Source organism: Giraffa tippelskirchi, chromosome 12 (genome assembly GCF_054371585.1).
Source record: "Giraffa tippelskirchi isolate mGirTip1 chromosome 12, T2T-mGirTip1v1.2.pri, whole genome shotgun sequence".
Taxonomy (NCBI): Eukaryota; Metazoa; Chordata; class Mammalia; order Artiodactyla; family Giraffidae; genus Giraffa; species Giraffa tippelskirchi.
In genome coordinates this window covers 52,336,654-52,350,241 of record NC_137286.1, presented here as the reverse complement: position 1 = coordinate 52,350,241, position 13,588 = coordinate 52,336,654, and the positions used below count along the sequence as shown (strand labels likewise).

Below are 13,588 nucleotides of genomic sequence, written 5' to 3'. Positions count from 1 at the left end.
AGCTGGTGATAAATTCAGGATGATTGGTTTTTGGAGCTTGGCCAGGAGGTTTCTGTTCACTGTGCAGGAACAATCCTTACAGGCGGAGATAGTGTCTTCCCAGGGCAATTAGGGAGCGGCAGAAACAGGATGGCCAGGCTGATGCACAGGAGCAGAGAGGCCAAGGGAAGGGCTGGCTCAGGGCACACGGGGACCTCACATGGCTCCCCAGGGGCTGACCCAGGCTCCTCGGGGAGCTTAGGTATGTGTTGGGAATGGTGGGCAGGTTTGGAGTCAAGAGCTAATAGCAAGGAGAGCAAATGTCACAAGAGCCCCCAAAGAGCATCCTAGTTGTCTCCATGGCAACCTCAGAGAATCCATGAGGGTAGGTGATCATTCCAGGGTTATTCACACCCCTTCCTTGACAAATGCTCAAAGGCAAGCCCCCAAGCCCTGGATGGTGGAACTGAACCCGTTTCATTTTGTGTGTAGCCAGGGGCTTCCCTGGTGGCTCAGTGGTAAAGAATCCGCCTGCCAATGCAGGAGATGTGGGTTTGATCCCTGGGTTAGGAAGATCCCTGGAGAAGGAAATGGCAACCTACTCCAGCATTCTTGCCTGGGAAATCCCATGGACAGAAGAGCCTGGACTCTGCTAGAGTCCATGGGGTCTCAAAGAGTCGGGCATGACTTCACGACTAAATGAAGACAAACAACAGGCATCTTGAGAAGATTCTAGGATAAGCTACCCCTTGGAGCCTGGGGTTTGATTTACCAGCCTGGGCAGGGTCACCGACGGGGGACACACGATGACCACCTCTTGTTTTCACTCAGGAAGCTGCTCAACCACACTGTCCCTGGGTCAGTGGCTCATTGCTCTGCAGAGAACATTAAAAGCATCCATAAAAGAGATATCACAGATTTCGTTGGCCATAAACCTCAAAGATGAATTTCCTCACCACATTTTACGAGTATGGGTTTTAAAGCTTCACAGTGGGGCTGCCCTTCTCCAGGAGCCATGAACTTCCTCCTGGGGTGATGATTTGTGTTGTTCACTCAGCCAGGAGACGACCTCAGACGATACATGAGGGCTCAACATATGAAACTGACAAAGGCCATTACCCTTTGTTTTCTTTTCCATGGGTGGCAGAGGGGAGATGTCAGTCCATAGATGGGATCCTCTGAGGAAGCTACAGGGGGGATGACCAGAGGTGCTGTGGTCCCCAACAGTATCCAGAGACCCTGAGGGTTAGAAAGAACAGGTAGCATTAACATGTGCCACTTGCCAGGTGGCACCAGTGGTAAAGAATCCTCCTGCCAATGCAGAAGATGCAGGTTGGATCCCTGCATCCAGAAGATCCCCTGGAGAAGGGAATGGCAACCCGCTCTAGTATTCTTGTCTGGAAAATTCCATAAACAGAGAAGGCCTTGGTAGGCTGCAGTTCATGGGGCTGCAAAGAATCGGACATGACTGAGCACACACACATTATGAGGGGAAGGCAGTGAGATGAACAAAACCATAGATCGTCAGAGCTGGACCAAGTGTTTGGGATCGTTCACCCCAGTTGGTTAAATTTACAGATGGAGCACCAAGCCTCATCACATTTGAAGCTTCATTCAAGGTTATCCAGAAGCCTCAAAACTTAAAAATGATTCTTTAATTACCAAAGCAAAGTTTCCTTCCTTAAGTGGGGCAGTTAAATGAAACACAAGCCTTCATTTGTGGCCTAATAATAACCCAAAAGTTTTCTCCTGCCCTAAATGAAGAAACCTCATTAACAAATGGGTCTTTTGTTCGAGAGAAGCCACAAAGCATGGCCTGTTTCCCCCCCCTGCTTAGAAGGACAGCAGCAATTAGAGCTTGTGGCTTAGGCGGTGAATTTTTGTGCCTTCTCTGTGCTTACAGAGAGATTAGAGTCATTAATGAGAAGCTAATGATCCAGCTCTCAAATTTAACTAGAGTTCACTCTGTGTTTCCTGGAAGAAATACAGAAAACTCCCTCCACCCCTTCCTCTAACCTGTTGTGGTGAATTCAGGCTAACCCTGGAGCAAGGGGCAGATTTGCCAAAGCTGGGCTGATTAAACCCCAACTACTTTGGCAAAACAATTTCCCCAAGGAATGTGTTCTCAGCAAGGACATAACCCCCAGACAATGGGTGTGTATATAATATGGTTGGGAAACCTGGCTTCCCACTCCACTGGCCTTGTTTTTCTTCTGTCAGAGCTTCCATGACCCAAAAAAGATCTGCTTGGTCACATTTTGTTCACAGCTGGCTTGGCTTCAAACTGTGTCACTCTCCCTGTTGTCATCTCGGACATTGGTTTTGAAACAAAGGCCTGGCCTTTTGTTTTCTGTATTGACAGTGTTGTGTTCTTTGTTTTCATGATAGAAACTGTATCAGATCTGCACAATACATAAAAAGCTGCTAGCCTATGCCTGGGCTTCCCCAGTGGCTCAGACGGTAAAGAATCCGCCTGCAATTTGGAGACCTGAGTTCGATCCCTGGGTTGGGAAGATCCCCTGGAGGAGGGCATGGCAACCCATTCCAGTATTCTTGCCTGGAGAATCCCCATGAATAGAGGAACCTGGTGGGCTACAGTCTGTGGGCTCACAGAGAGTCGGGCACGACTGAGCGACTGTGCACAGCACAGCCCGTACCTGGCACACAGCGGATGCCCAGTGCTTAAGTCTGGGATTCCCTGGAAGCAAAACCTGAAACATACTGTCAGGAGTTGGGGGAAATGAGACAAGGGAGGGCAGGCAGCCAGCAACGGGCTGTTATGAAGCCACCTCCCACTGTCAGCAGCTGGATATTGGAATGCAGGCTGCAATAGAGAATTACCCCGTCCAAGGGGCCAGGGAGCTGGGGTATTTATACTCCACCTTGTCAGTGGTTGGTTGAGCACTGGAGTATGGATGACTTGGATGCCCGCTGATCTTCTACATCTTGGAGACAGCCTCAAGCAAAGAGATGACACTGGCAGGGGCAGTCAGCCAGCGCACTGGGTATGGCCAGTGTAGGACACTAGCTGTCTCATCATTATTATATTCTTTTCCTCTCACTTCTTTCTTACTTCCTACCTTGGTGTTTAAATTTGTCCTGCAAACTTTCCTCTGTGTCCCACCACTGCTCCTTCCTCATCTGTCCGTCCCTCCCCTGCTCAGGGATGACGGTGGTCTTAGCTTGGACTCCCTCAGAAGCAGAGTCTGAGTTCGAGTGGTTGATTTTGTTGGGGGGTGGTCCCAGGAGCCGTTGGTCTTCCCCAATGGCTCAGATGTTAAAGAATCTGCAGGAGATGTGGGTTTGATCCCTGGGTCCAGAAGATCTCCTGGGGGAGGGAATGACAACCCACTGCATTATTTTTGCCTGGAGAATTCCATGGAAAGAGGAGCCTGGTGGGCTACAGTCCATGGGGTTGCAAAGAGTTGGACTTGACTGAATGACTAACACTTCCACTTTCGGGAGGTGTTGGCGGGGAGTCAGAGGTGAGACAGGGAAGTGAGCCAAGAGAGCAGGTTGGTGAGCCCATTATCGCTGTGGGCACCTGGGTGCAGTCCCCCAAGGGCTTCTGAGAGGTGGTGCCAAACACACTCTACATAGCCTCACCGCATCCCGGCCCCAGGGAGGGGAGGACAGAGAATCTGGATGCCATCCCAGCTCCTCTCCTGCACTGGTCGAGGGCTGTCCCTCCTTCAAGGGCAGAGAGCCACAGGTGGGCACGGGAGGGAGGTGCTGGGCCCCCGGGTCTGCCCCATGACCGTGTCTGGAGTTGGAGCTGCTGCTGTGTGCTCACGCTCGCCTGCTTCCTGTTTACGGGCGAGGGAAGTGGGGAGGAAGCAGCTTGCCGAGGTCACGCAACCTGGGCAGTGGCCATTCTGGTTGCAGAGCCGGAGCTCTTGATAGAAGCTGTATCAGATCTGCACAATACATATAAAGCTGCGAGCCTCTGCCTGGTGGCTCAGACAGTAAAGAATCCGCCTGCAATGCAGAGACCTGGGTTTGATACCTGGGTTGGGAAGATCCCCTGGAGGAGGGCATGGCAACCCACTCCAGCATTCTTTTGCTGGTGTCTGCTTTGAGGTGTCCTGTCTGCCGCTGGCCCGGTGCAGTTGGCTCTCTTGGCCTTGACCTTGAGGCCATCCCTTGTGAGCTGCTCTCTTGGGGAGCTCTAGGGCTTCCCTCCTTGGCTCCAGCGGGCTGTGGCTTGGATGCGTCAGAAACACAGGGCCGGGGTCCCTCCTGAGCCCACTTTTCCTGTGAGGTTCTTGGGAACTGGAAGTTGAGAGGCTAAAGGCCCACAGTTAGCCAGGGATGGAGTGGGTTCCCGGTCACTTGATTCTCAAGCACTGTGCTCTCCCTGGGTTGGGGTTTGGTGATCAGGCATTCCCGCCCACTGCTGGATGAGTGTAAATCGCGGACATCTCAGTGGTGGACAATATGGGTACTGTCAAAATTACAAATGCACATAGTTGTCCACCCAGAAATTCCCCTTCTGGGAAGTTGTCATGTAGATATACTCCCATGTGTGTGAAGTAGTCTGTATATTTAGTGGTCCTTGCGGGATTGTTTGTGCTAAAAAGACTGGAAATTGCCTCAGTGACCATCTGTAGGAAACTGGCTAAAGTAGGTCATGTGGCCGTAAGAAAGTAAGGAAGTGGGGACTTCTTGGTGTTCTGGTGGTTAAGAATCTGCCTTCCAGTGCAAGGGGTGCAGGTTTGATCCCTGGTCAGTGAACTAAAATCCCACATGTCTTGGGGTAGCCAGAGAAAGCCCACACACCCCAGCAAAGACCCAGTGCAGCCAAAAATGAAGAAAAGAAAGTGAAGAGGTGTACGGCCTATTTATTTGTTGGAGGAAAACCCCAAGGGGCAGAACAGCGCTGTAATTTGCATAAAGAAAAAAGTATGTGTGTATTCGATTGCTTATGTCTATCTCTGGTAGGAGACCCACCACTGATTGCCCCTAGGAAGCTGGAGTCTGGTAGAAAGGAAACTTTCTCTGTACACCCTGTGATGTCTTTTGAATGTCACATCATATGGATACATTGAGAACCTACTAAAAATAAAATGTAAACATTTACTGTGTTCTTTTGTTTTATTGCATTTCACTCTGAAAGCCCAGTCTTCTTATCTGTAATATCAGGAAAATACTATTTGTTTCAGAAAGTGATGACCCTTATATCCATTTTTTTCTTCTTTTTTAGCACTCATTGCCTGTATGTTTAATTTTAGGAGCAGTTGACTTGGTCTGTCTCTACTCCTCCAGAAGAAGCCCCATGAGGGCAGAGCCTGGGTATTACTCGCTCACCACTCTAGCTCTAGGGATCCACATTTGGTGGATGCAAAACAAAAACATTTTGAGGGAATGAATAACTCAGTGAAAGCACTTTGCTAATTAGAACATACTCTTCCCCCGACCCCCATCTTCAAGGGATGCAAATCCAGACTGATTTTATTTTATAGTTTGACCTCAATTTAGGTTCAAATTTTGATCAATATTCTTTTTTAAAAAAGTTTTATTGAAGCATAGTTGATTTACAATGTTGTATTAATTTCTGCTGTGTAGCAGAGTGACTCAGTTATGCACATATATACATTCTTTTTTATATTTTTTATATTATTTATATTGCATTCTCTTCCATTATGCTTTTTCCCAGGATACCAAATATAGTTCCCTGTGCCATACGATAGGATCTTGTTTTTCATCCATTCTATATGTAATAGTTTGCACCCACTAACCCCAAGCGCCCAATCCTTCCCTCCCCCCACCCTTGGCAACCACAGGTCTGTTCTCTATGTCTGTGAGTCTGAGATATATTCATTTGTGTTGTATTTTAGATTCTGCATATAAGTAATAGCACATGATATTTGTCTTTCTCTTTCTTACTTTGCTTAGTATGAGAGCCTCTATGACCATCTATATTGCTGCCCATGGCATTATTTCATTCTTTTTAATGGCTGAGTAATATTCCACTGTAATATTCCATGTACCAAGTCTTTATCCGTTTCTCTGTCCATGGACATTTCGGTTGTCTCTGTGTCTTGGCTATTGCAAATACTGCTGCTAGTGAATGTAAGGGTGCGTGCAGTCTTTCGAATTATAGTTTTGTTGAGAACATGCTCGTTATGTTTTTGTCATCACTCATTTGCAGCATCAAATTGCGGGAGGCAGCCATGCATAGTGGCTCAGACTATCCAGGTTCAGATAGCAGCTCTGCTGCTGATTAGCTGTGTGACCATGGCAAGTTACTTAAACTCTCTGTGCTCTAGTTTCTGCATTAGTTGTTTGGGAGCTGTGTAAGTACCTACCGCATAGGACTGCTGTGAGGATACAAAAAGTTCATATACCTAATGCTTAAACCAGTACCTGCATTCTAAATGTGAGGTGCTGTGATTTGCCCTGACTTTGACACTTTTCCTGTTACAAATACTCAACTGTATGATTCTGGCAAAACTTCCAGGATTTGGGAAGACCTTTAAACAAGTAGGAACGCTTCTCTGCTTGTATCCCCCTTCAATTCTTTCTTTCCTGGAGTGTTAAGGTGGCTTGTTCTCTGAATGTGCTCTCATTTTTCCAGAGAAGACTATTCTGGAACAAAGGTTCCTCACTTAGAGGACGTTGGCCTCCAGGTGACTGATTGTGTGTGTGTGTGTGTGGGGGGGGACTGTTTCTCGACACCTCGAGTCTCTGCACGGTCCTGAATTTCCCCGAAGAGCCCCCTTAGCCCCCTGCCAGCCTGCCCCACGAAGCCGCGCTCCCTAGTTTCCTCCAGGTACCGCCTGGGTGGAATGAGATCCCCTGGAGGAGGAAATGACAACCCACTCCAGTAGTCTTGTCTGGAGAACCCCATGGACAGAGGAGCCTGGCGGGCTACAGTCCACGGGGTCGCAAAGAGTCAGACACGACTGAGGTGACTGAGCACGCACAGCTTGGGTCCCAGGTGGGTCCAGCCTCTCCTGCGTGAATCTGGGAGAGTTGAAGTCAGCCCAGGAAGACAAGGAGCAGCAGGACACCTCGGAAACCGTCTGTTTTCTGTGTGAGCTGCTGTGAAAAGGGAGGCTTTTGCTGCGAGCTCACTGATGAGTATTGCTGAAAACCGTGGCTTAAGTGGCCTTGATGGAGACGCACAAAGGACACGGACAGTTGGAGCCGAGAGTGCTCTGCGGGGCTCGAGGCTGGTCCTGTGGGGAGCTCGGCTGGGCCCATCGAAGTGCATTGGGAGAGCAGCTTTGAGGACGCTTTCTCAGCGTCTGTCTGCATTCTGATGGGCCCTTCCAGTGCTCTTAGCCTTGCTCTGAGCATCTGGCCTCCTCTCTGACAGGCCGGGAGAGGCTGGGCCTCCCGCCCTGCCCTCCTGAGCTCTTTCATCTCGTGCTTGCCTTGGAGCCGCTGTGCTTGCTGGTGCTGCTGGAAAGTCTTATTCCTGCCGGGAGGCCGGATGCCTGGCAGGTGCTGGCTCATTAGTGCCAGGCATTCTCCACAGAGCCCGCCCTGCTTGTCTCCCAGAGCGGGCGCGGCTACCCCGGCTTGGCTCACTGGCTGTGATACCAAACTCTCACACCAGGGCCTGGGCTCGGAGACCCAAAGCAGTCAGCTTTCTTTTCAGGAATCTCAGGAACATTTGCTTTTCATCTTGTTTCCTGACACAGGATAACATCTCATCAGAGTGGAACAAGCCTCGGTGTCCGCCCTCGCCACACCCCCTCCCACCCCGTCTGGGATGTCGCATGGCCATATGGAAACGGCAGTAAACACGGTCACCTCCGCGCTTCAAAAACTGAAGGCAGGACCGTGAGCTGGTGGCAGCCTGGAAGGGGAGAGAAGACACCCGGCCTCTTCAGATCCTAGGATTTAGCTCCTTATCTGCTGGATCCAGGGGGCAGGACGGAGGAGCAGTGAGGCTGAGGCAGGCTGTGGCCGGCTCCCTTTGCTGTTTAGTCCCTGTGCTCCAAGGGCCATGACAAAGGAAGAGAAACAGTGCCCCGAGCATGAGTTTTTAGCTTTTCAAAATAAGAAGAAGTCCAAACAAACAGACAAGCACACGCCCCCCAGCCCCCTCTGTCCACACGCCACCCCCTGAAAGTAGAACACCAAGCGGAGACCATGGGCTGATGGAGTGCGGCTATGTCTGGTCTGCTGATGTGTTCGGCCCACACAGTATTTTTTTTTTTTTCCTTCCAAGCTAAGCCAACATTTAAACATCGAGGGATTTAAAATAACAATCTGGAAAATCTGGAGTCCCTGACCCCACTTGTAGTTGCGAAACCAGACGGAGCCTTGGTGTTGCAAGGAGCGTGTCAGCGTCTTACCACCCCACTCCCTGATTCCCAGCTGGTCTTTGGCCCCTTTGGCATTCCTGTTTGCCATCTCTGATGTGAAAGGTCTGGCAACCAGCTGTCGTCACAGTATTTTTCTGAATTAAGCTTTCTGGAGCAGTGTGGGTATGGTTGCTAGTATTCTTCGATTGTTCTCCAGATTTGCCTTACTCCCTCCACCCCCTTGACTAGGTCGATTAACCTTCTTTTTGTATTCATATTAAGCCTAGCAGGTGAGCTTCCTCTTGAACTCTAAGACCTTGTTTAAAGAATTTTGCTATAGGACTTTAAGTTATTTGCTAAATTTGTGAATGTTCTGATTTGAATGGTTTTGAGAAAATGGGAAAGTGTAAGTGTGTAGATGTGTAAATAGTGGCGTTTTCCCTTGGTTTATAACTGAAGTTTCAGATTTGTGCTACAGCCTTGGGCCATGTCAGCTTAGTCATTTTTTTTTCCCCAAGAAATTTGTTTATTTCATATAAGATGTATTTATTGGCATAATGCTGTTCTAACATTTCCTTCTTATCCTTTCGCTAATTGCAGGATCTGTAGTGATGTCCCTCCTCTCATTTCTTTTTCTTTCTGGCAGAGCCACACAGCTTGGGGAATCTTAGCTCCCCAACCAAGGATCAAACCTGGCCCCTCAGCAGTGAAGGCCCTGAGTCCTAACCACTGGACCACCCAGGAATTACCTCTCCTCTCTTTTCTGATAACTAATTTAATGGTTCTTGATATAGCTATTACTTGACTATGTCCATGTATTCTATCGGCTTCCCTGGTGGCTCAGTGGTAGAGTCTGCCCGCAATGCACGAGACACGGGAGACATGGGTTCAGTCCCTGGGTCAGGAAGATCCCCAGGAGGAGGAAATGGCAACCCATTCCAGTATTCTTGTCTGGGGAATCCCATGGACAGAGGAGCCTGGAGGGCTGTGGTCCATGGCGGTCACAAAGGGTTGGACACAACTGAGCAACTGAACATACACACACATGTATCCTATATCTATCCGTATCATCTTATTATTATTTTTCGCTGTGCCATGCAGCTTGCAGGATCTTAGTTCCTTGACCAGGGATTGGACCTGTGCGCCTTGCAGTGGAAGCCTGGAGTCCCCACCACTGGACTGCCAGTGAGTTCCCACATCTGTACCTTCGTAGATTCTCCCAGTTGCCTCTTTTTTTTCTGAAGGGACCTCCTGGGTTATATTATAGCCACCACTGCATCCAACCAATCACCCGCCCTGAGAGTGCTTGGACCTCCCCTTTTCCTCTGCTAGGCAACTGGGCCAAGTAGCCATACGCCCAGAGTTTCTGGATTTGAATAAACAGCAGGCACCACTGTAGTTATGAGATCCGAGATCTGTAGGTTCAGGGGAGGGTCACCCCATGTGGGGAATACTGACTGATGGGAGACAGAGTGAGCTGGCCAGGACCAGAACGAGGGTGAGGTGAGGGAGCCATCGAAGGCCCAGAGTAAGGAGGCACCTGCTCTCAGCCCTGGTACTGCACCTTCATCCGGGGGTTTCACCTGCCTCACCCCTTTCTCTGCCCGGAGTTGGCAGAGCAAACTCCCCTGCTTCCTTTCTCCCACAGCCTGCTCTCAAGAGCCGGTTTCTCCTGCAGTCCACCCGCATCTCCATGTACGGAGTGACTCCACCTGCCGGGTGACCTGTTGTGCCTCTTTGCAGCAACACTCCGCAGTGCTTTCCCCCTTCCTCCATTCCTTCCTTTTGCCCCACCCTTAAAGCCCAGGGACAGTGTCCCCTGAATGAAGCGTAAACATCTTAGTCCTCGTCCCAGGCTCTGCTTCTTAGAGGATACCGCGAATGTGGTATGGAAGTCCAAAGACAAAACACTAGGTGAACTTGACTAGTAATTTGCTTTTCACCTTTTAATGAAATAGTGTAATAGAAAAAAAAAAAAATCAATTCTGATTTTTTGAGAAAAAAGTGCTAAGTTGCTTCAGTCGTGTCTGACTCTGTTTGACCCTATGGACTGTAGCCCACCAGGCTCCTCTGACCATGGGATTCTCCAGGCAAGAATACTGGAGTGGATTGCCATTTCCTCCTGCAGAGGATCTTCCCGACCCAGGGCTCGAACCCATGTCTCTTTACATCTCTTGCATTGACAGGTGAGTTCTTTACCACTAGCACCTTGGGTAAAAAGTAGAGGCCCTTAGTTGGATGTTCATAGGCTGGATTTGCTGTTTTCTTTGATCTGTAGGTTGTTAAAAAAAATTGAGCGGCCATTTAAGAATCAGGCAATTTCAAGTAAAAAAAAAAAAATGCAGATTTTTAAAAATGTATTTTGGGGACAGTGGAAGATTTGTCTGGAGCTGGGCATCAGCTGCCCCCGTGAGAAGGAGCGGATGAGCACACACCATCGGGATGTAGGCCAGGACTCCACGGCGACAAATATGCTCCTACATGTGGCCCCTCTCTCCATATTGATGCCTGGTTCCTTGTAGGCACTAGGTTTTAAAATCTCCAGGGTAAAGGAAATTCAGCTGCAAGTCTTGTTGGGATAGGACTTGCTTCTCAGAAAGCTTATGTACATGGTGGCTAATGGCTTATAGGTTGCTGAATCATCTGGTCCAGTTAATGTTCTTTGATGGACAGTGGGAGTCAAATCAAGTAATATGGAACACACACCAAGATCCTTCCTGCATCTGTGAGGAAGACTGTCCCTAAAAAATGACAGTGTTCTTGAGAGCTCTTGAATCACAAGAGAGATGGAACTCTCAGCTTAGCACCAGCAATGCTATAAGGAAATCTGGCAACAAAGCCTCTGAGAATTAGAATATAAATATATATATAGTGTATGTATATATAAATATACATTTGTATTTATAGAATATAAATTACAGTGCATGCATTATACATATATATATATGTGTATATATATATGTACACACACACACACACACACACACACTATATATTATATTGGGCCTTCCCTGGTGGCTCAGATAGTAAAGAATCTGCCTGCAATGCAGGAGTTCTATCCCTGGGTTTGGAAGATTCCCCTGGAGAAGGGAATGGTAACTCACTCCAGTATTCTTGCCTGAGAAGTCCCATGCATGGAGGAGTCTGGCAGGCTATGGTCCATGCAGTCACAAAGAGTCAAACATGATTGACTGACTAACACTTCACACTTCATATATTATATTATACTATGAGTCATATACATATTATACTATATATTATATACTAGTACATTATATATACTGTTTTTACATTGTATATTATGTATAGTATTATACATGTGTATGTATATGTAAAATATACATATAGTATTGCATTTAGTACCTACGTGTTCAGTCACTCAATCGTGTCTGACTCTTTGAGATCACATGGACTGTAGCCCACCAGGCTCCTCCATCCGTGGAATTTTCCAGGCAAGAATATTGAAGTGGGTGGCCATTTCCTACTTCAGGGGAAATTCACGACCCGAGGATCAAACCTGAGTCTCCTGTTTCTCCTGCTTTGGCAGGTGGATTCTTTACCACTGAGCCACCTGGGAAGCCCTGTATATGTAGTACATATAAATGTATACTATACAGTAGTATATACAGCATGTATTATATTCACATTGTATATATAGCATATACATTATTATATCTAATATATACAGCATATATATAAATTTTATGATGCTCTTGGAGTGTAAGACACTGAATCACTAGTTCCTGGTTGCTTGTACTAGATGTAAATCACGGGCCAATAAGGTGATGCTTATTTCAGCATGTGCTCCTTCCTGTCTTTTTTTGTTGGTCTCCCTCATTTCCTTCCTCTTATTGGTTTCAGTCTCTACCTGATCTATAAGCAGCTATGCTGAGTTGAAGAGGAACACTGTGTGGAAACCAGCAGCTTATTCTGTGGCTTCTCTTTTCTCCACTGCGGACATCCCTTCCTTAAAGTTGACTGGCACTTCAGTCTTTTCCGAGTGCTCTCACATCTTTCATCTCGGTAGCCCCCTCTGCGTCCTGTCCTTGAGAAGGACAGAGCAGCAGAACCTGGTGTAAGATGGAAAGTGAGCCGCAGGGAGGTTAAGTGCTTTGTCCTCCCACGATGAGCAGGGGTCCAGTCCCAGGTCTTTAGTGCTTCCCCGCTCAAGCCCCCACCCTGCCAAGGGGGGACATTTTCTAGCTTTAATTCTTCAGCCAGGATGATGGAACCAGTCCTTACACAAACCATGGGATGCAACCCAGTAGTGACATCCATTCAATGAGTGCAACCAGTTTTTGCAAATGAAATAGAAGAGCGTAGATCAAATCGAAGTACAGCAAAGAGAAGTACTGTTCAGTAAAATTTTGGATGAGAGTCTGCCACCTTTTTGGCTTCCCAGGCGCTGGCTGTTGCTTGGCTAGGGAGCAGATTTACATCCCTTTCGATGTGGATTTTTGAACACTGTGAAGCATCATCAGGGGACTTCAGGGCCAGGTTGTTGAGACCTGTCTTTCTTGCACATCTCATGATCCAAAGCTGGAATGCACCTCACAGTTGGTAGGACCTGCAATGTACCTACAATATTGGACTTAAAATACAATAAAAAACAAAAACAAGAAGACTGTGTATCCCTACTTAGAAAGGCTAGAACTAAAAAGATCATTGCTACTAGGTACTGGCAAAATGCTAACATATGATTTTAAAGAAAGAGTGACATTTTAATACGTTGCTCTGGAAAATTTGATAAATAAATGTATGGACCTCGGGGCCAACAGGTAGAAGAGCCAGTGCCGGGGAAACACAGGACAGGAAGAGGCAGAAGCAAATATAATTCCAGGATTAAATGTGACTTACAGCTGAGGACAAGGTCAGTCTTGAGAGGGCCGTCTCATGACCAGCAGAGTCATTAAGGGGTGGGAGAGTGTAGGACAAGTCAGGACGCAGAGACCACAAGGAAGGGGAGGGTGCTGAGGAGCTGCTTGTAGTAAGCGCTGCCCTGTGGGCTCACAGGGAGGTTTTCACTGAATATCCAGACAAACGATTACAAGCGTGAATGATCAATTAGTCTATTGACATTCATCATAGAGAAAAACCAATAGAACAGAAGCCAATCAATCCAGGAAGGTGGTTAATAAAAAATAAACACACTTTTAGCTTGGAGCACTCTTTGTAATTGATCACCTGTTTGACTAGCTTTTCTTGAAGATGTCTAAGGGAGAATCACAGTCAAACGATGCATCTTCTTTTAAGGGTACAGCAGGTTCCATATGTGGTTTTTAGTCCACATGTTCAAGTTTTGTGGTCTGTGGGATCATACCTCTGAAATGGCAGTGGGAGTCCACGGGAAA

At 47.7% G+C, this 13,588-nt stretch overlaps 1 long non-coding RNA gene across 1 annotated transcript in view; it reads left to right on the top strand.

Annotated features, from left to right (window-relative positions):
- LOC145529760 (uncharacterized) overlaps positions 1-13,388 on the top strand; it is a 46,557-nt gene extending 33,169 nt beyond the window's left edge. Inside the window, exons 8-10 of the long non-coding RNA XR_014071330.1 lie at positions 7,629-9,422; positions 10,294-10,423; positions 12,099-13,388. This is a non-coding gene — a long non-coding RNA (uncharacterized LOC145529760). The remainder of the gene's footprint in view (positions 1-7,628; positions 9,423-10,293; positions 10,424-12,098) is intronic.
- Positions 13,389-13,588: the final 200 nt, after the last annotated feature.